Source organism: Lithobates pipiens, unplaced genomic scaffold (genome assembly GCF_037356315.1).
Source record: "Lithobates pipiens isolate NorthernLeopardFrog02 unplaced genomic scaffold, aLitPip1_a1.2 Scaffold_10, whole genome shotgun sequence".
NCBI classification, from domain to species: Eukaryota; Metazoa; Chordata; class Amphibia; order Anura; family Ranidae; genus Lithobates; species Lithobates pipiens.
Window position 1 is genome coordinate 61048910 of NW_027507686.1, and position 20853 is coordinate 61069762.

A 20853-nucleotide genomic window follows, 5' to 3' on the forward strand; every position below is an offset into this window, starting at 1 on the left:
GACATTCCATAAGCACTCTTTAGATTGTCATGGTCTGACTCCCTGGGCACATCTCCCTGTCCTCCTCCTGGTATAGAGCTTCCTATCGGTCCCTATGCTCACCTCTGACAGTTCATCTCTCAGCCCCTGTCATATCGGTGTCTCTCTCGCTCCCCTCCTCATTAGTGTCCAGTCCCTCTGGGAGCCACTTCTTGGCTCTCTTTCCCTGCATTTGAAATAGAGTCCTCTGCAGAGGATTCGCCATTCCTCCCCAGTGCCCTCAGCACTCGCTGCAGCTTCCCTGGGTGGCAGAGGGCTCCATGCTGTAATCAGTGATAAGCAGTGAACTCGGCGCATGCTCCGTCCCCCCTCCTCCTCCCATCTGTGAGGCATAGCCTACTGCGATACGGCTGTGTCAGCGCACCAATCACAGGCGGCCCAGCTAGAGGTCTTGGTCCCACACTTCACTTGCTGAGGACACTTATTATACTGCAAATCATGTTGGACATTGAGGGACATCAAAGGTCACACTATTTGGCTCCCATGTTTTGCTTGCCCTCCATCTGTCCCCAAGTGGGTCTTTGCTGGTTCCTTCCCTTCAGATCCCAGTATAGACATACCGCGCCGCCACCTATTGGTTTAATGGCTTTTGAGACATTTTCTCAGCCCATATAAACACTGCATTTACATCTACTCCTGAAGAAGCAAGAAGCGACTCTCGATACCCGTCGAGTTATACGGCGCCTGTGTGTTACTGTACATCAGCAATTCTAAATGTATATGGCCGCTTGGTAATGTTGTGTTTTATCACTGCCAAGTGGTTTGGCACCTCTGTTCATGCATTTCATATACGATGAATGTTATACAATTTTTATAAATTTATAAACCATGTTTACTTTGTATACTCTCATTAACCTTTTTGTGCTCCCCTCATTTAAAATCCCACAGGCATAATTCTTCTTTGTTGCATTTAATTTGGGGATGGAGTTGTCACTGGCAACACCAGACATTTGTGAAGTGACAACTGTATTGAATTGTATTGTAACTGTCTGTCCTCATGTTGTAAAGCTCTGTTAACACTATATAAATCCTGTATAATAATAATAATAAGAGAAAGAAAAGGAAAGCAGAGGGTGTGGAGGAGATGAGGGTGGGAAAGAGAAGGAAGGGATAAGGTTAAGAGGAGAGTTGGCCATCCCACTCCCTGCTGGACAGTCCCAATAATCTCCAAAGAGTGCTATGGAAATGTAATGCCCCGTACACACGATCGGACATTGATCGGACATTCTGACAACAAAATCCATGGATTTTTTCTGACGAATGTTAGCTCAAACTTGTCTTGCATACACACGGTCACTCAAAGTTGGCGGAAATTGGGAACGTCAAGAACGTGGTGATGTACAACACGTACGACGAGCTGAGAAAAATGAAGTTCAAAAGCCAGTGCTGCTCTTCTGCTTGATTCCAAGCATGCATGGAATTTTGTGCGTCGGAATTGTGCACACGCGATCGGAATTTCCGACAACGGATTTTGTTGTCAGAAGATTTGAGATCCAGATCTCAAATTTTGTGTGACAGAAATTCCGATGGAAAATTTCCGATGGAGCCTACAAACGGTCGGAATTTCGGACAAAAAGCTCCGATCGAACATTTTCCGTCTGAAAATTCGACCGCGTGTACGGGGCATAAGACAAAGCTAGAAATGGCATCCTTTTATTAATTAAAATTTTTTTTATTGATTGTTCGATTCAGTAAGGGGGGAAAAAAATAAGTGTAACAAACAATGGACATTATACAGGGCCAGCAACCCTGTATAACCAATATACAGAACACAGTAGGTCAGAAGGGCTCAATGGGTGCAACAACCAAATGAAGGAGTGGCATCTTGATGACATCACTGCTCACCACTACACAGGGGATGTTGCATAACAGATGACCAGGGAAGGGGCAGGCATGTCAGCCACCGATCTTGCACACAGACTAGCAGACATTAAGCCACTATTATTAAGGTTTGCAGGAGTCATTTGTCAATCGCTGAAGAACTGTATGCAAAAAGATCTTTCTTGATGGTAAAAAAAAATAACATTCATGAAAGTGCGCTAACATTTCTGCCTGGAGTTCCACTTAAAAAAAAAAAAAAAAAAAAAAAAAAAAAAAGAAAAATAATTGTTGCGGCTCAGCAGTAAAATCCGACCTGAGCAGTAAAATCCATCATGTTCTGATTATCTGTGTACTATGCAGGGGATTTTTCTTTTGGCATAACTGTAGATACATCGAGCAAGTCTTTTTATCCATCCTATGACACACTCCTATTACATCATGTAATTGCAAGCAAACGCCTGTAAAACAGGCATGATAGCCATAAAAGAAAACCCTTAAGCTGAACTTTGAATAAACTGGCTTGGCTTTGGAATCTAGATCCCCGCTGAGGCCCAAGTTATACACAAGCTTTTTCATCAACTTGGCAGCATGGCATTGGAAGCTGAGCCTAAAAAAAGTAAACAGAGGACAAAGGACTAGTCACCAATAGGCACCCATGCAGCTGATCTGTTACCAATTACTGACTTGCCATGCAATGTTCTACATGGTAAAGTCCTGCAAGCAGCTTCTTTGAGGCGCTTTAGGAGCAGTATATACACCTCTCCAAAAGCACGCTTGCCCATATATAGCGGCGCCTTACCGCTGATGCCTGGCACGGCTCAGTGTGAAAATGCCCTTATTAGTCATGGGCGGAAGCTAGAACCTGTGCCAGGTTTTTATTAAGGAAAAAAGGCTTTAGTTATAGGAAACTTCTCATGAAAGTAATGTGAGGATTGGCATGGTTAACTTTTGGTTTGAAATTGCATCTGCCATGGGAGCATTATATTTGCTGCGACACTGGGACTAACACTGGCCGTACACAAAGCAAATTTCATCCAATTCTTGATGAGCCAGGAGAATTTGCCTTTATGGGTGTCTGTCGGCATCCGCCCCACAATTTTCAACTGAAAAACGAAGGAGCTAGGCACTGAATTGTTGGCCAAACAGTGGATGCATTCAATCGGATGCAGACACTCTTCGGACATTTTAACAACCAGCGATACCGACTGTCAGAATACAATAGCTCCAGCAGGAGAATTGTCCATCCACACTGTTTAGCGAGAATGTTGAATCCTGCTAAATTGTTTTGTTCAGACTATTTGCTGAAAAAAAAATGTATGGCCAGTTTAATGCAGATTAATATACATTTTGTATTGGAGGGACCATATGTGACCTTTTATTCAGTATGCACAGCCTTCTATATCTTTGAATACCATGGGGGTTATTTACTAAAGGAAAATCCACTTCGCTCTGCAAGTGCCCTTGGAAGTGCAGTCGCTCTAAATCTAAGGAGTAGATCTGAAATGAGGGGAAGCTCTGCTGATTTTATCATCCAATCATGTGCAAGCTAAAATGCTGTTTTTTGTTCTCCTTGCATGTCCCCCTCGGATTTACAGCGACTTTATTTCCAAGTGCAATTGCAGTGCAAAGTGGATTTGCCTTTAGTAAATAACCCCCCCCGTGTAATACTTTAAAATACAAGTTAGATTTGTGGATCTTAGTCTACCAATGGGACCTCACACAAAAATTTTTTTTTTTACATTTTTGGTGGGGTTCCATTTCAATATTCTCAGCACACAAGTTGCATCATCTTGATCCGACCTCTGGTGCTACTTCTATTCAAATCAATGGGCTTCCATAGGGCACCATTGATTTTGAATAGAGGCAGAGAAACGCCGGATGAGACTTACCGCGTTTAACACCTTAACACGTTTTTACAGCTCTAGCGCTGGAGCCTCAGAACGCGCTGGAGCCCCAGAACGCACTGGCCCTGTTGGTTTTTTTTGTTTTGTTTTTTTTGGAGCTTAAAAAAGCTAATGGCTGTTACAGCTCAAAAACTGTGTGTATGAGGCCATAACATGGAATGGCATTTTTAATCTGAAAAAAAAAAGCGCGAAAACGCCGCTGTAGAAATGTCCGTGTGTACAAGGCCTAAATATGCCGTAAAGCATGCTTGGTATACTCAAAGTGGAACCTAAGAGGTTAATCCTCTGCATTGTGTATAAAGGCTGATCATGTCTTCTCTGATCCTTCCTTTTCTTTTACAGTCCCCAATCTATCTCCTGATAATACAGAGCCTTGGTGGCACTTTGCACATGCTCAGTTGGGTGTGTATTGCTAGAGAGGTTTTTTTTTTCTTGGGAGGGTGCATGTGATTAGCACAGGGCCAGTCAGCACTGTCCGAATAGAGGCTCAGGGGTCCTGCTGCCTTATAGGACAGTCACAGCTTTAACCAGTGCTTGACCAGACACTGATAGAAGTCACAAGACCACTATATACTGCTGATGAGAAAAGGTATTGAGCAGTTTTTATATTTGCTAAAATAATTGCATTTCCATGTTCTGTGTACTGTGGGACAAGAAATAGTGAATACAGAGTCCTGGGTTTATCAACACTTTAACAGATTATTTAGGTATTTAGCTTTATTATTTTCAATGCCCTCTAGGTGGAGTAGTAGCACTGTAATTCGAAAGCCGTTTTGATTGTGTACATTGAAGTGGTGCACTGACTGCATAAATTCTCTGCTTCCAGACTTCCTGACTGACTAACATAATAATTCAAGAGGCCTATTCTAGGAACATGCGTGGTTACCGTCCAGTAAAAATCTGGTCAGACAGGGCTGGCTGCGGCGGATTGTTAGGTCCTCTTTGTAACAAATGTTATGTGTTTTGCCCCCTCTAATGCTCATTTTTCACCTCCTGTATTTGGGAGTTGTCTTCAGAGGAGGCCCAGCGCTAAGAACAAGAGGGGTCACATCCTGTGTGCCAGCTGATGAAGTCAGTGAGAATCGGGCTCCCGCAAAGCCGAGAAGCTCGCCTATTCCTCTGGGGTATTTCTCCGTCTCACCACTGACGTGAATCATTAGGAAAATCAATAAACATTCATTTCCAAGTCTATGCTGGATTTGGAAACCAACAGAGGTGTCTAATGTATAATTCTCCCACACATTGAGCAGCATTGGAGCTGCTGATGTCCTTTTTTTTTTTTTATATATTTTTATGTCTTTCTGTAACCAGCGCGATTGTAACTGCGCCAAGCTTTGCTTTTCATATCAGATCTGGAATCCAGATGTTGTCGCTTTTTTGTATATTGACTTTTAAAATGGACCTGGTACTACACACTTAAAAACCAGCAGCTATGAGCAAATCAGCAGGTTCCGTTTTATGCCCTTTGAAGTGTTGAGGAAGGAAAGGTGAGTATGTGCTGCTGGGGAGGGCAGCATTAACGCCAATCTGTTTCTTTGGCCTACATTGGCCAAACAAGAGTTTGTTTCAAACCTTAGGGATGCAGTTTTATAGCTGTGCTCATCTTACTAGACCAAACATAATAGTACAGATCTCAGTTTTGGCAGCAGATGTGACACTTTTTATCTTTATCATAATCCCAGTTTTTTTTTTTTTTTTTTTTACATCATACAGGCAATTTTTTATATACTGTTGGGAAAAGGGTATATAGCTTTAGGTAAAGCTGTTCTGAGAGAAACACAGGGACTGAACATGAAAACCTCCCTTGGAAAATGCTAGTTATCTGGCTGTCATGTTGACCCACTAGCTTTTACCATTTCACTGCCAGAGCAACTTTGTCAGGTCACCTGAGACCAAGTGACAGATGCACTCCGTAGGAGTTGGAAGTGCACCGCTAGGTAGTGGACCTTAGGACTGACTGCTGCGGATTGTACCCAGGGAGATTCAGGACACAGGTCTACAGGATCACTAACACAGATCCCAATGGGAGCTGGAGCATAGATTCCCCAGGGCGCGGAGTCTAAGAGCCAGCCGGTGTTTGCCAGAGCCTCTAGTGGGGAGGATGGACTTCGCTGCAGTCTGGCTCCAGGTCACGGCCCCTAGGGTCTCACAGCTCACGCTCACAGTAGAGTACAGGAGAAGGAAGCAGCAGGCTGGAACGACAAGGATAGTTAGGGGATATGGCAGAGGTCAGGGCAACTAGCAGACAGGAATAACAGAGTACACGCCAAAGGTTCAGGGTCACAGGCCGACAGGGATGGTCAGGGACATGCAAAAGGTCAAGGTCACAAGCAGACAGGAATCGTTGAGAACACGCCAAAGTCAGTAACAAAGTCAAACATAGAGCACACGGCAAGCAGGAACCGGGAAGCCAAACACAATGAATACACAATGGTTGATCAGCACCGCTGGCTTGCAGTGCACAGGTTAATATAGGGTTCCCTGATAGGGCCTGGGGTGGAGCCATGCTTAGAGGAGAGGTTATAAAAACCACCAGGTGGAAGTGGCTGGCCTCTTAGTCAGAACACATGAGGGGAGGTAAGCAAACAGAGGAATATCACTGCATAACCATGACAAACTTCTCCCAACCATCCAAGAACAGTGTGGTGATGAACAATGCTTTTCCCAGCATGATGGAACACCTTGTCATAAGGCAAAAGTGATTTTGGGTCCATGGCTAGGAAACTTCCCAGACCCTAATCCCATTGAGGACTTTGTGGTCAATCCTCAAGGAGGTGGGCAAAAACTCCAAGCATCGATTATGCAAGAATGGGCTACCATCAGTCGGGATGTGGCCTAGAAGTTGATTGACAGCATGCCAGGGCAAAGGTCTTGGAAAACACTACAATATTGACTCTACATAAACTTAAAGCAGAAGTAAACCCATCCATAAAACGGCTTAATTTCCGGCACGTGCAAGGAAATGTAACACTCCCATTGGTTGCGTTCTCAACCAAACTGTCAAACCATCCAATGGCTGTTGTCATAGCTGATCACATGTGCAGCATCATGGCAGTTGTAGATTAAACAGAGGAAAAGATGGTAGCTTTCTTGGCTGAAAACAATAGGGGGATATAACATTTTATACTTCAGCAGACCATCATAACATCTGACAAAAAGATCTAAAAACACTGAAGCAGCAGACTTTGTGAAAATTAATATTTGTGTCATTCTCAAAACCTTTGGATACGGCTGTATAGTGGGAAAAATAATTATCTGATCCCCTGCAGATTTTGTAAGTTTGCCCATTTACAAAGAAATGAAGGATCTTTAATTTTTTTTTATCATAGATGTATTTTAATTGCTAGAGACAGAATATCAACCAAATATCCTGAAAAACACATGATACAAATGTTATAAATCGAGTTGCAGTTCAGTGAGTAAAATAAGTATTTGATCCCCAAGCAAAACATTACTTTGTGTAGAAACCTGTGTTGGCAAGCACAGAGATAAGACATTTATTGTAGTTGGTTATCAGGTTTGCACACATCTCAGGAGGCATTTTGGCCCACTCTTCTGTACAGATCCTATCTAAATCCTTAATGTTTCTTGGCTGTCATTTGGCAACTCGATGTTTCAGCTCCCTTCATAGATCTTCTATAGGAGTAAGGTCTGGGGACTGGCTAGGCCACTCCACGACCTTGATGTGCTTCTTCTTGAAACACTCCTTTCTTGCCTTGGCGCTGTGTTTTGGGTCATTATCATCCACGACCCATCTTTGGTGTTCTCTCTAACGGGAGAAGGTTCTAATCCAAGATTTTACAATGCATGGCCCCGTCCATTGGCCCCCAATGTGCAAAGTCGGTCTGTACCTTTAGCAGAGAAACCGCCCCAAAGCATGTTTCTACCTCTGTGCTTGACTGTATGGATGGTGTTCTTAGGGTCATAGTCAGCATTTATTTTTTCTTCCAAACATGACAAGTCGAGTTAAAGCGGAGGTCCACCCTAAAGTGGACCTTCCGCTCATCGGAACCCTCCCCCCCTCCGGCGCCACAATTGGCACCTTTCCGGGGGGAGGGGGGTGCAGATACCTGTACAGTACAGGTATCTGCACCCACTTCCGGGATAGCTCTCTGCGGAAAGGGGCGTATATTACGCCCCTTTCCGAAAGTCCCCCGCTGCCTGCTGGGAAACACACAGATCCCAGAGGCAGCGGGTCCATCCTTATTGCGCAGTAGGGAACCGGGAAATGAAGCCGAAAGGCTCCATTTCCTGATTCCCATACCCAAGATGGCGGCGGCAGCACCCGAGAGACGATCGAGAGATCGGCTTCGGGTGCCGACATCGCGGGCGCGCTGGACAGGTAAGTGTCGCTATTTTAAAAGTCAGCAGCTGCAGTATTTGTAGCTGCTGGCTTTTAAAAAAAAAAAAACGCGGAGTCCCGGCGGACTCCCGCTTTAATGCCAAAGAGCTCAATTTTGATCTCATCTGACTACAGCACTTTCTCCCAATCCTTCTCTGAATCATTTAGATGTTTATTGGCAAACTTCAGACGGGCCTGTACATGTGCCTTCTTGAGGAGAGGGACTTTTGAGGGCGCTGCAGGATTTCAGTCCATGGTGGCGTATTGTTACCAATGGTTTGTTTGGAGACTGTGGTCCCAACTGCCTTTTGAGATCATTCACAAGCTCCTCCCATGTAGTTCTGGGCTGATCCCTCACTTTTCTCATGATCATCATTACCCCATGCAGCAAAATCTTGTATGGAGCTCCAGACTGAGGGCGATTGATGGTTATTTTGTATTTCTTCCATGTGCGAATAATAGTTGTCTCCTTCTCGCCAAGCTTCTTGCTGATGGTCTTGTCACCCATTCCAGCCCTGTGCAGGTCTACAATCGTGTCCCTGACGTTCTTTGACAGCTGTTTGGTCCTGATCATGATGGTGAGGTTTGAATGGAAGGAAGAGATTCAGTGGACAGGTGTCTTTTTCTTTTTTTCTTTTTTTCTACACAGTTTAGGAGATATTTGGCGAAAGACAGGCACCGCTGTCTACGGCGCATGCGCCGTAGACAGTGGCGCACAGGCGCACTGACCGCGGCACCGTCAACGTTGAATATGGCGCGCGTGGCGGCTCCCGTGCGCATGTGCGGGAGTGACGTCATCACGGCTTCGCCGAATGACAGCGGCGGAGCGGCGAGACCCAACGAGAAGATGCGCCGAACTACAGGGGACAGCGGTGACTTCGCTGGCTCCTGTGTCAGGTAAGTGACACATAATGGACTACTATGCGATGCATAGTAGTCCATTATGCTTTACCTTTGCAGGGAATGAAAGAGGAAGTAAACTCATCAGGGTTTATTTCCTCTTTAAATTGCCAGTACCAATCTGTATACCACATGAGCACATACTGTAACCAGTCTATGGGAGCCAGAGTTATTGTTGGTTGGTAGGAGATCAAATACTTATTTTACTCACTGAACTGCAACTCGATTTAAAACATTTGTATCATGATTTTCCTGTTTTTTTGGCTGATGTTCTGTCTCTATCATTTAAAACACACCTCGATAATATTTATAGACCCTTCAGTTCTTTGTAAGTGGCCAAACTTATAAAATCTGCAGGGAATCAAATAATTATTTTACCCACTGTATATCCACAACACAAGCCAAGCAGATTTTGCCCCACTAGCTGTTACTTGGTATCCATTGTATCAAAACTGTGTTAGGCCTCCTGCACACTGGAAATTTTTACCACTGCTGTTAGGGGAGTTTGATGTTGTGGTGTGTGTGTGTTTTTGCCTCTGAGGTTTGGTTCGCACTGCTGTGACATGGGATCCAGCTTGTGAGATCCCAAGTTGCATGACAAATTCAGGATTTCCCTATGAGAGCTGTCTTAACTGATCCTACACAAAGTGCTCCAACTTTAGAAAAGGTTCCTGCACTACTTTGGTCCAACTTAGGTGTGATTTAGTCCTTGCTGTTGTTGTTTAGTCGTTTCTGAGTCTTTGTGACGTCATGGACTATAGAGCGCTGCGCTTTTCTGTCCTCCACTGCCTCCCGGAGCTTGCTTAACTTCATGTTCATTGTTTTGATGTTGCTATCTATCCATCTTGTCCTCTTCTCCTTTTTGATTCTATGTTTCCCAGCATTAGGGTCTTTTCAAATGAGTCCCCTCTTCGCATTAGGTGGCCAAAGTATTGGAGTTTTAGCTTCAGGGTCTGTCCTTCCAGTGAATATTCAGGGTTGATTTCCTTTAGGATTGACTGGTTTGATCTTCTTGTCATGCAAGGGACTTTCAGGAGTCTTCTCTAACACCACAGTTCAAACGCATCAATTCTTTGGCGTTCAGCCTTCCTTATTGTCTAACTTTCACTGCCATAGGTTACCATTGGGAATACCATAGCTTTGACTTGTAAAGGCTCCTAAATAGCATCCAGGTTGGATCAAGTTGGAAGGAAGTCGCAGGGCAAAGTTGCATACGACTTTGCCATTGCAGCAGTGTGAACCGAGTCTAAATGCCCCTGCATGTCAGCCTATGTGTCCATGCACATGTAGGCATTTAGAGTCTGAAAAAATAACCTCACTACCAGCGTGTTCAGACGCAGCAAAGCTTTGACAGGAAAAAGACACATAAATAAGTCTAAACATGCGTTAATGCTAGGCACATTCATTTCAATGGGCAGAATAAATTATTATTATTTTGGCCAATCAAATGAATTATTGCCCTAGCGTTTGAAGGGCCTAATCACATTTACAAACATTAAGCGTTTTTTTTTCCTACCAAATTGCTGCTGCCAAAAGGAATGGCATCTAGGAGAGATTGGCAAATGCCCTGTGTGCATGAGGTCTTATATAGTGTAAATGATGCTGGTTAGTAGCACATTACAAAGTGGTAGTAAATCGGACGTACTGTATATATACAGTATGGTACAGATAAGGCAAAGCAGGATATGAACATTTTTGTTACTTCATACAGTACTTTTATAAATTACTGATTAACCTCAAGAAAATGCTCATATCCAGCTACTAACCAGCATTCATTTATACATTTTCGGCAGTTCTACATAAATAGTGAATCCTTTGACGTCTCGGGATACTGTACTATACTGTTTTTTTTTTTGCATAAGCCAAGACCCACAATAGGTATGATATGCATTGAAGCCAAAATTCTAGCACATATAAAGCAGAAGCTGGGTGTAGAAGATTCCCTATAATTCAGCAGTGATATATTTATCAAATTACTGTTGATCATGTCACAGCATCATGAGCCATATACTTGTCCTATAACTTATAGGGTAATTCCATTCTTTAAAGCATTTGTTACCCCCACATTTCATATTCCTGATACGTGCCTGCCGTACCATGTACTCAAATGAGAAAGTCTCCTGTTCTCTTTTTTTTTTTATTGCTTTCTTTTGTTTGAAATCCCTAGTGTTCCTGCCAGTCCCTCTGCTTCACTATTAAAAACTGACCACAGTAAGCAGGAGAGCACAGTGTGGTCAGTTCTCTAACTGTGCTGGGAACTCAGCCTGTTCTCCTTCAAAGACCAGACTTATGCTGGCACACCCATATTGCACAGCCATTCACTGGGAAATATCTGTGTGCTTACGGATTCTCCTCCCCCCCAGCTCTTATGCAGCTGAGAACAGAGGGAATATGATCACTTACAATTTTGTCACCCTTTTTTTTTTTCTGTAAATGTTTTGCCCTTTCATTTCTAGTTCAAACTGAATGGGTTGTTTTACAAGGTAATAGTTTACAATCACTTTAAAGCAGAGCTCCAGCCCCCCCTACCTAAAAATGAAAAGTCAGCAGCTACAAATACTGTAGCTGTTGACTTTTAGAACCCTTTCACATTGGAGGAGTTTTTCAGGAGCTATAGTGTTAAAGCCTGAGTGCTTTCACACTGGAGCCGTGCGCTTGCAGGACGTCTGGCAACCAGCATCTTTTGGTGTGGTTTAGGAGCGGTGAATACACCACTCCTCCACCGACCCTGCTCATTGAAATAAATGTGTACCGCTGCCGAAGTGCCTGCAAAGCGACTCGGCATCGGCACTTTTTGGGTGCATTTAACGATTTTTTCGGGTGCTAGTGGGGGTTTAACGTGCACAGCTAGTGGCCAAAAAGTGTTGCTAAAACAACGGTAAAGCATCACTAAAACTAGCAGCACTTTAGTGTGAAAGGGGTCATAATATATGGATACTTACCTGTCCAGGAATCCAGCGATGTCAACACCCCAGCCAATTTTTCAATTGGCTCTCAGGTGCCTACTGCCACCATTTCTTGTAAGGGAAACCGGCAGTAAAGCAGGTTCCCTACTGCGCATGCGTGAAGCGTGCTGCGCTTTGTGAATGGCCTGGCAGTGGGGGAAGGAGAAGGGGGTCCGAACTTCTGAGTGACTTTGCCACGGGTACCTGTCAAACGGGTACCTTCATGATTTTTCAGATAATTTTTGTGACATTAAAATATAGAAGTGAGATAATATTTTCCTAATTTCAGGCGCTTTAGCGCTAGAAATAGCCTCTGCCAAGGACCTGAAAACCGCCTCCCATTCATTGCAGTGTCTTTTTACACTGGGGCGGTGCGCTTGCGGGACATTATCTATTTAGTGCTTCCAAAACGTCCTGCCCATTGGAATGAATGGTCAGCGCTTTCAAAGCGCCTGAAATGCGAATTGAAAGCAACGCAAAATGGGAGTTTTTAACCCTTTTTTAGGGGTTAAATGTGCCCCGCTAGTGTGTAAAAAAGCGTTGCAAAAGCACCGCTAAAACGAGCTGTGCTTTAACGATAACAGACATCGCTTTCAGTGTGAAAGCGCTCTTATGCCGCGTACACACGACCACACTTTCCGGCAGACTAGGTCTGACTGTCTTCCCGATGGACTTTCGGTGGAGTTCCAAAAGACTTCCGAATGAACGGACTTGACCACACACGAACGGACTAAGTCCATTCGTTTTGAACATGATGACGTAAGACAGGTCTAAATAGGGAAGTTCAATAACCAGTAGCCAATAGCTTCCCTTGCGTCATATTTTGTCCGTACGGACCAGCACACAGGCTAACTGTTTTCCCGATTTTAGTCCGTCGGATAGATATGAAACATGTTCTATTTCTAGGTCTGTCGGATTTTTTTTCCGAAAAACAATCGGACTAGCCCACACACGATTGGATTGTCCGACGGACTAATCCCTTCGGACCATCTGCTGGAAAGTCCGGTCGTGTGTATGCGGCATAAGAATGTGAAAAGAGTTTATGCCTGCAGTGGTAAAGTGTACCAGTTCTTGGATGCAATGGCTGCATTTGGTTTCTTTTTTTTTTTCACCTGGTGATCCAACCAATAAATCTGTTGTTTCTCAAAAAAAAAAAAAGCTGTCCTCATGCACACTTGATGTTATAAAAAAGCCAGTAGCGTAAGATGTAGATGTGGAATGAGTTTTCAGCATTTTTGCAGTAGTGGTTTTCAGCGTTTTTTATTTAATTTAATTTTTAACATTTTAAACAAAATTATGCTCCACAAAAGCTCATGGCTCAAAAATGCTGAGCAATGCAGAATAGGTGTATTTTTTAGCATTTATTTTAGCGGTTTTAACCACTTAAGGACCAGAAGGATTTACCCCCTAATAACCAGATAATTTTTTGTGATACGTCACTGCAGCGCTTTATCTGACAATTGCGTGGTCGTGTGTTGTACCCAAACAACATGTATGTCCTCCCCCTCACAAATAGAGATTTCTTTTAGTGGTATTTGATCACCCCTGAGCAGCAATTAAAAAATTTGCTATAATAAATATCCAAAAATAGAATGTAAAAAAACATTTCTTCATTAGTTTAGGCCAATATGTATTCTTCTACATATTTTTGGTAAAAAAAAATCCCAATAAGCGTATATTGATTGGTATGCGTAAACGTTATAGCGTCTACAGAATAGGGAATAGATTTATGGCATTTTTAATAATTTTTTTTGACTAGTAGGTCTTAGAGGGTTTATACATTTACCATTGGAACGGGTGTTTGCAATGATCAGTTTTTATTTATGTAAAACCTTTATAGACAATAACTTATAAAGCCATCCAAAACCTGACCCCCAGCTACATCACCAACCTGGTCTCAAAATACCAACCTAAACGTTCTCTTCATTCCTCCCAAGACCTCCTGCTCTCTAACTCCCTTGTCACCTCATCCCATGCTCACCTTCAGGACTTCTCCAAAGCCTCTCCCATCCTCTGGAATGCTCTACCCCAATCTGTCCGACTTTCTCCTACTTTGTCCATTTTCAGACGATCACTGAAAACTCATCTCTTCAGAGAAGCCTATCTGACCCCCACCTAACAACTGTACATTTATTTTCTCCATCAGCTCATCCCCCAGAGCAGTGATGGCGAACCTTGGCACCCCAGATGTTTTGGAACTACATTTCCCATGATGCTCATGCACTCTGCAGTGTAGTGGAGCATCATGGGAAATGTAGTTCCAAAACATCTGGGGTGCCAAAGTTCGCCATCACTGCCCCAGAGTCTTGTATCTCTTGACCTTCCCTCTTAGATTGTAAGCTCTAAAGAGCAGTGTCTCTGATTCATACTGTATTAAAGTGTATTGTAGGGGTGAAACAACTAATCGATTAATCGACAACTAATCAGTTATGAAATGAATCGATTACTATTTTCATAATCGATTAATCAGCCGCTAACATAAAAAAAAAAAAACTAAAATGAGCCCTTTATAGTACAACAAGAGCAAATAATTGCTACTGTAAATATTACTTGCACTGTTCTGCAGTAAAAAAATTAATAAAATGAACCCCTTACAGTAGTGATATCTGCTTTTTTCTACTATAAAGGGCTAATTCAATTTTTTTAACCCTATTATGTTACTAAACATCTTAGAACTGGTTCACATCTATGTGTTTAGTGGTGCACTACAGTTCATTTACATGGTTTCCTATGGGACACGTTCACATCTGAAAGGGTCAGGGACTTTTAACGCAAAATGCTGCTTTATTGGTTCAATATATTTCAATGGAGAAACTGCAGAAACGCATGTAATGCGTTTTTGCAGCAATTTGTGGTTTTTATTCTACCAAAAAAAATGCAAATTGCAGTAAAATCACGTGCGCAAAAATCAAAACGCACTGCAGAAACTGATCAAAAGCCAACTGCATAGGTGTGTACCGAGCCTTATGCTGGCCACACAGATGAATTTTCAGGTGAGAATATTCAGACGAAAAATCTTTGTACATTCGCTGAATGAAAGAATTTTGTTTGAAATTTTGGCTTTTTTTTTAGCATTCTGTTTTTAAAATGAATGTAATTTCTGAACGAAAACCACATACACGGTCTGAAAATTCCTTTGACTCAGAAGCTTTCTATTATTTCCAAATTTTCCCGTCACTGTGGTTGAAAATGAACATCAATTTGACCCACTTTTTTTAAGGTTATTAACCGATTAACCAGTTGCCGACCAGCGCACGCCGATGTACATCTGCAGAATGTTTATAGCGCAAAAAATTAAAACCGCAGGGGTGATCAAATACCACCAAAAGAAAGCTCTATTTGTGGGAAAAAAAATACGTCAATTTTGTTTGGGAGCCACGTCGCACGACTGCGCAATTGTCAGTTAAAGCGACGCAGTGCCAAATCGCAAAAAGTGGTCTGGTCTTTGACCAGCAAAATGGTCCGGTCTGTAAGTGGTTAATCAAAAAATAATCAGCCAACTAATCGATTATGAAAATAATCGTTAGTTGCAGCCCTAGTGTATTGTATCTCTTAAGTTGTAAAGCTCTGCATAAACTGCGCTATATAAATCCTGTATAATAATCATAATAATACCAGAACCCTGTGCTGTAGGGCCTATAAGGTTCCTCCGGGCACTGGATTACAGATTGTACAGGAAGTACCCCCCAAGAAAATACTAAGGGACTTTAAGGGAAACTGATCAACAAAATATTAAAATTAAAACTGATCAACAAAATATTATATTAGAAAGTAGAAATGTATTGTTTTCTATAAAATATGTTGTGCATACATCACATCATCATTTGCATAAAAACCAGACAAAAACAGAGTTGTATATCTCATAAATGCAATTCCTTCAATGTTAGGCCCGACGCGTTTTCAGGACCTGTGTAGAGTCCTTTCTTCAGGGGCATTCCATACGAAGTGACACTGCTATAAAATATTCTATGAGACAAAATTGCACATCAGAATCAACACCAGGGACAGAGAAATGAGCATTGTTGAAGCCAAGTCCAAAACAACATACCAGTCAAGTTTCAAATATGCGAGAAAAAAAAAAAAAAGTACCACCTAGTATATACCCTGTTTCCCTGAAAATAAGACCTAGCGTGATTGTCGGCGATTGCTGAAATATAAGCCCTACCCCCCAAATAAGCCCCAGTTAAAGTCCTTGTAGGTCTTATTTCAGGGAAACAGGGTAGGGCTTATTTGTTGGGTAGGGCTTATATTGCAGCCATCACCGACAATCACGCTAGGTCTTATTTTCGGGGAAACAGGGTAGCCAAGGATGGAGATGGGCTAGGTTGCTACAGGAAGACCTGGGTGAGTATGTAACCTGGGAAGATATTCTTGTTTGTTAAGGGGTTTAGCAAACATCAGATGGCTATGAAAGGACAAGCCACTGTTTATCAGCAGCACAGGCTTAAATGGTGCTGCTGTGCCTTAATGATGCTGGCAGATGCCCGAGGAGCTGACACATCCCTGCAAAAAGCAAGTTTCTTGTAAAAACAAAGTTTGAACAAATGGCTGTCCATAGGACATGATCAACATTATGACAGGACTGACATTGGATGATATATTGTATCAATTGAGATAAGAACCAATATCATGATAAGAATTGATTCAAAGTCATAGTCTATAAATGTATATAGTGTACAATGTTCTGGTTATATAAACTACGTTATAAGTGGCCAGACAAGGCAATGCAAAAAGACCAGTTCACTAGAATGCAGCAGTGCAAACAAAACCCAGTGGTAACAGCCATACATGAAATGTAGCCAAACTAACCTGATGTGGGCAAGACAGGTGACAGATAAGCAGGTCCAGGGCAAACCACAGTGTTTTGTTGATCAGTTCCCCTTAAAGTCCCTTAGTATTTCCTTGGGGGGTACTTCCTGTATATGATTTTTCAATTTGGGATGTTGGCAACACCTGGGTCTTCTCGGTTGGATCTCCTATGGATTACGGATTGGGCACTCGCCTTGGCATCAAGTGCAATGTATTTGGTTGGCTGGGCATTTTTTTGTTTTGTTTTTATACCCTGCAAGGTAATATCGTAATGTGCTAGCCCTTCCAGCGCCAAACCGCCACCACTGCAGGCGCTCCCATCTTCACCCGTCTTCCCTCCGGGTTTGCAATCTCTGTGTGACTGGCCAGGGCCGTGATGACATCACACCCTGCGCATGTGCGCAAGACCCACCGTTTACGGCACAGGGCTCTATAGAAACGGCCCAGGCTTGCGACTTGATATTCAGCCAATGGGCTTGCGACTTGATATTCAGCCAATGGGCTTGCGACTTGTTCGGCCAAATGGCTTGTGGCTTGAAGTTTCGGCCAATCGGATTATGGCTTGAAGTTTCGGCCAATCGGCTTGAGGCTTGGAGTTTCGGCCAATCGGCTTGCTGCTTAAAGTTTTGGCCAAGCGGCTTGAGGTTTTCGGCAAATCAGCTTGCGGCTTGAAGTTTTCAGCCAATCGGCTTGCGGCTTGAAGTTTCGGCCAATCGGCTTGAGGCTTGGAGTTTCGGCCAATCGGCTTGCTGCTTAAAGTTTCGGCCAATCGGCTTGCGGCTTGAAGTTTTCGGCCAATCAGCTTGCGGCTTGAAGTTTTCGGCCAATCGGCTTGTGGCCTGAAGTTTCGGCCAATCAGCTTGCGGCTTGAAGTTTCGGCCAATCGGCTTGCAGCTTGAAGTTTCGGCCAATCGGCTTGCAGCTTGAAGTTTCGGCCAATTGGCTTGAAGTTTCGGTCAGTCGGCTTGCGGCTTGAAGTTTCGGCCAATCAGCTTGCGACGTGACATGCTAGTTATCTATTTACTCGGCATAACTTCATCTTTCACATTATGCGAAAAAATGGGCTAACTTTACAGTTTTTTTTTTTTTTTAGCACAAAACTGTTTAAAAAGAAAAGTTGTTTGAAAAATTGATGCGCAAATACCGCACGAGATACAAAGTTGCAACGACCGCCATTGTATTCTCTAGGATCTTTGCTAAAAAAACATATGTTTGGCGACTTGATCAGCCAATTGCGACTTGAAGTTTTGGCCAATGGGCTTGCGACTTGATATTCAGCCAATGGGCTTGCGACTTGATGTTCAGCCAATGGGCTTGCGAATTGTTTGGCCAATGGGCTTGCGGCTTGAAGTTTCGGCCAATCGGCTTGCAGCTTTAAATTTCAGCCAATCGGCTAGCGGCTTGAAGTTTCGGCCAATCGGCTTACGACTTGAAGTTTCGGCCAATCGGCTTGCGGCTTAAAGTTTCAGCCAATCGGCTTGCGGCTTGAAGTTTCGACCAATCGGCTTGAGACTTGAAGTTTCGGCCAATCGACTTGCGACTTGAAGTTTCAGGCAATCGGCTTGAAGTTTCGGCCAATCGGCTTGCGACTTGAAGTTTCGGCCAATCGACTTGCGACTTGAAGTTTCAGCCAATCGGCTTGAAGTTTCGGCCAATCGGCTTGCGGCTTAAAGTTTCGGCCAATCGGCTTGCGACTTAAAGTTTCGGCCAATCGGCTTGCGGCTTAAAGTTTCGGCCAATCGGCTTGCGACTTAAAGTTTCGGCCAATCGGCTTGCGGCTTAAAGTTTCGGCCAATCGGCTTGCGGCTTAAAGTTTCAGCCAATCGGCTTGCGGCTTGAAGTTTCGACCAATCGGCTTGAGACTTGAAGTTTCGGCCAATCGGCTTGCGGCTTGAAGTTTCGGCCAATCGGCTTGAAGTTTCGGTCAGTCGGCTTGCGACTTAAAGTTTCGGCCAATCGGCTTGCGGCTTGAAGTTTCGGCCAATCGGCTTGCGGCTTGAAGTTTTAGCCAATCGGCATGCGACTTGAAGTTTCGGCCAATCGGCTTGCGGCTTGAAGTTTCGGCCAATCGGCTTGAGACTTGAAGTTTCGGCCAATCGACTTGCGACTTGAAGTTTCGGCCAATCGGCTTGCGGCTTGAAGTTTCGGGTAATCTGCTCGCGGCTTGAAGTTTCGGCCAATCGGCTTGCGGCTTGAAGTTTTGGTCAGTCGGCTTGCGGCTTGAAGTTTCAGCCAATCGGCTTGAAGTTTCGGCCAATCGGCTTGCGGCTTAAAGTTTCGGCCAATCGGCTTGCGGCTTAAAGTTTCGGCCAATCGGCTTGCGGCTTAAAGTTTCGGCCAATCGGCTTGCGGCTTGAAGTTTTCTGCCAATCGGCTTGCGGCTTGAAGTTTTCGGCCAATCGGCTTGCGGCTTAAAGTTTTGGCCAATCGGATTGTGGCTTGAAGTTTCGGCCAATCGGCTTAAAGTTTCAGCCAATCGGCTTGCGGCTTGAAGTTTCGACCAATCGGCTTGAGGCTTGGAGTTTCAGCCAATCAGCTTGCAGATTGAAGTTTCGGGTAATTGGCTTGCGGCTTGAAGTTTCGGCCAATCGGCTTGAGGCTTGGAGTTTCAGCCAATCAGCTTGCAGATTGAAGTTTCGGCCAATCGGCTTGCGGCTTAAAGTTTCGGCCAATCGGCTTGCGGCTTGAAGTTTTCGGCCAATCGGCATGCGGCTTAAAGTTTCGGCCAATCGGATTGCGGCTTGAAGTTTCAGCCAATCGGCTTGAAGTTTCGGCCAATCGGCTTGTGACTTGAAGTTTCGGCCAATCGGCTTGCGGCTTGAAGTTTCGGCCTATCGGCTTGAGGCTTGAAGTTTCGGCCTATCGGCTTGAGGCTTGAAGTTTCAGCCAATCGGCTTGAGGCTTGAAGTTTCAGCCAATCGGCTTGAGGCTTGAAGTTTCGGCCAATCAGCTTGCAGATTGAAGTTTCGGCCAATCGGCTTGCGGCTTGAAGTTTCAGCCAATCGGCTTGAAGTTTCGGCCAATCGGCTTGCGACTTAAAGTTTCGGCCAATCGGCTTGCGGCTTGAAGTTTCGGGTAATTGGCTTGCGGCTTGAAGTTTCGGCCAATCGGCTTACGGCTTGAAGTTTCGGCCAATCGGCTTGAGGCTTGGAGTTTCAGCCAATCAGCTTGCAGATTGAAGTTTCGGCCAATCGGCTTGCGGCTTAAAGTTTCGGCCAATCGGATTGCGGCTTGAAGTTTTCGGCCAATCGGCATGCGGCTTAAAGTTTCGGCCAATCGGCATGCGGCTTAAAGTTTCGGCCAATCGGATTGCGGCTTGAAGTTTCGGCCAATCGGCTTGCGGCTTGAAGTTTCGGCCTATCGGCTTGAAGTTTCAGCCAATCTGCTTGCAGATTGAAGTTTCGGCCAATCGGCTTGCGGCTTGAAGTTTCGGCCAATCGGCTTGCGGCTTGAAGTTTTGGCCAATCGGCTTGCGGCTTGAAGTTTTGGCCAATCGGCTTGCGACTTGTTCGGCCAGTCAGCTTGCAACGTGACATGTTAGGTATCTATTTACTCGACATAACTTCATCTTTCACATTATGCGAAAAAAATGGGCTAACTTTACTGGTTTTCTTTTTTTTAGCACAAAACTGTTTAAAAAATAAAACTTGTTTGAAAAATTAATACTCAAATACCACACGAGATACAAAGTTGCAACCACCGCCATTGTATTCTCTAGGGTCTTTGCTAAAAAAACATGTTTGGCGACTTGATGATCAGCCAATGGGCTTGCGACTTGATATTCAGCCAATGGGCTTGCGACTTGATATTCAGCCAATGGGCTTGCGACTTGTTCGGCCAATCGGCTTGAGGCTTGGAGTTTCGGCCAATCGAGTTGAGGCTTGGAGTTTCGGCCAATCGGCTTGCTGCTTAAAGTTTCGGCCAATCGGCTTGCGGCTTGAGGTTTTCGGCCAATCAGCTTGCGGCTTGAAGTTTTCAGCCAATCGGCTTGCGGCTTGAAGTTTCGGCCAATCGAGTTGAGGCTTGGAGTTTCGGCCAATCGGCTTGCTGCTTAAAGTTTCGGCCAATCGGCTTGCGGCTTGAAGTTTTCGGC

General features: G+C 44.1%; 1 protein-coding gene across 1 annotated transcript in view; it reads left to right on the top strand.

Annotated features, from left to right (window-relative positions):
• Positions 1-20853, top strand: part of CFDP1 (craniofacial development protein 1) — a 154811-nt gene that overhangs the window by 19845 nt on the left and 114113 nt on the right. The gene's annotated exons all lie outside the window — the stretch shown is intronic.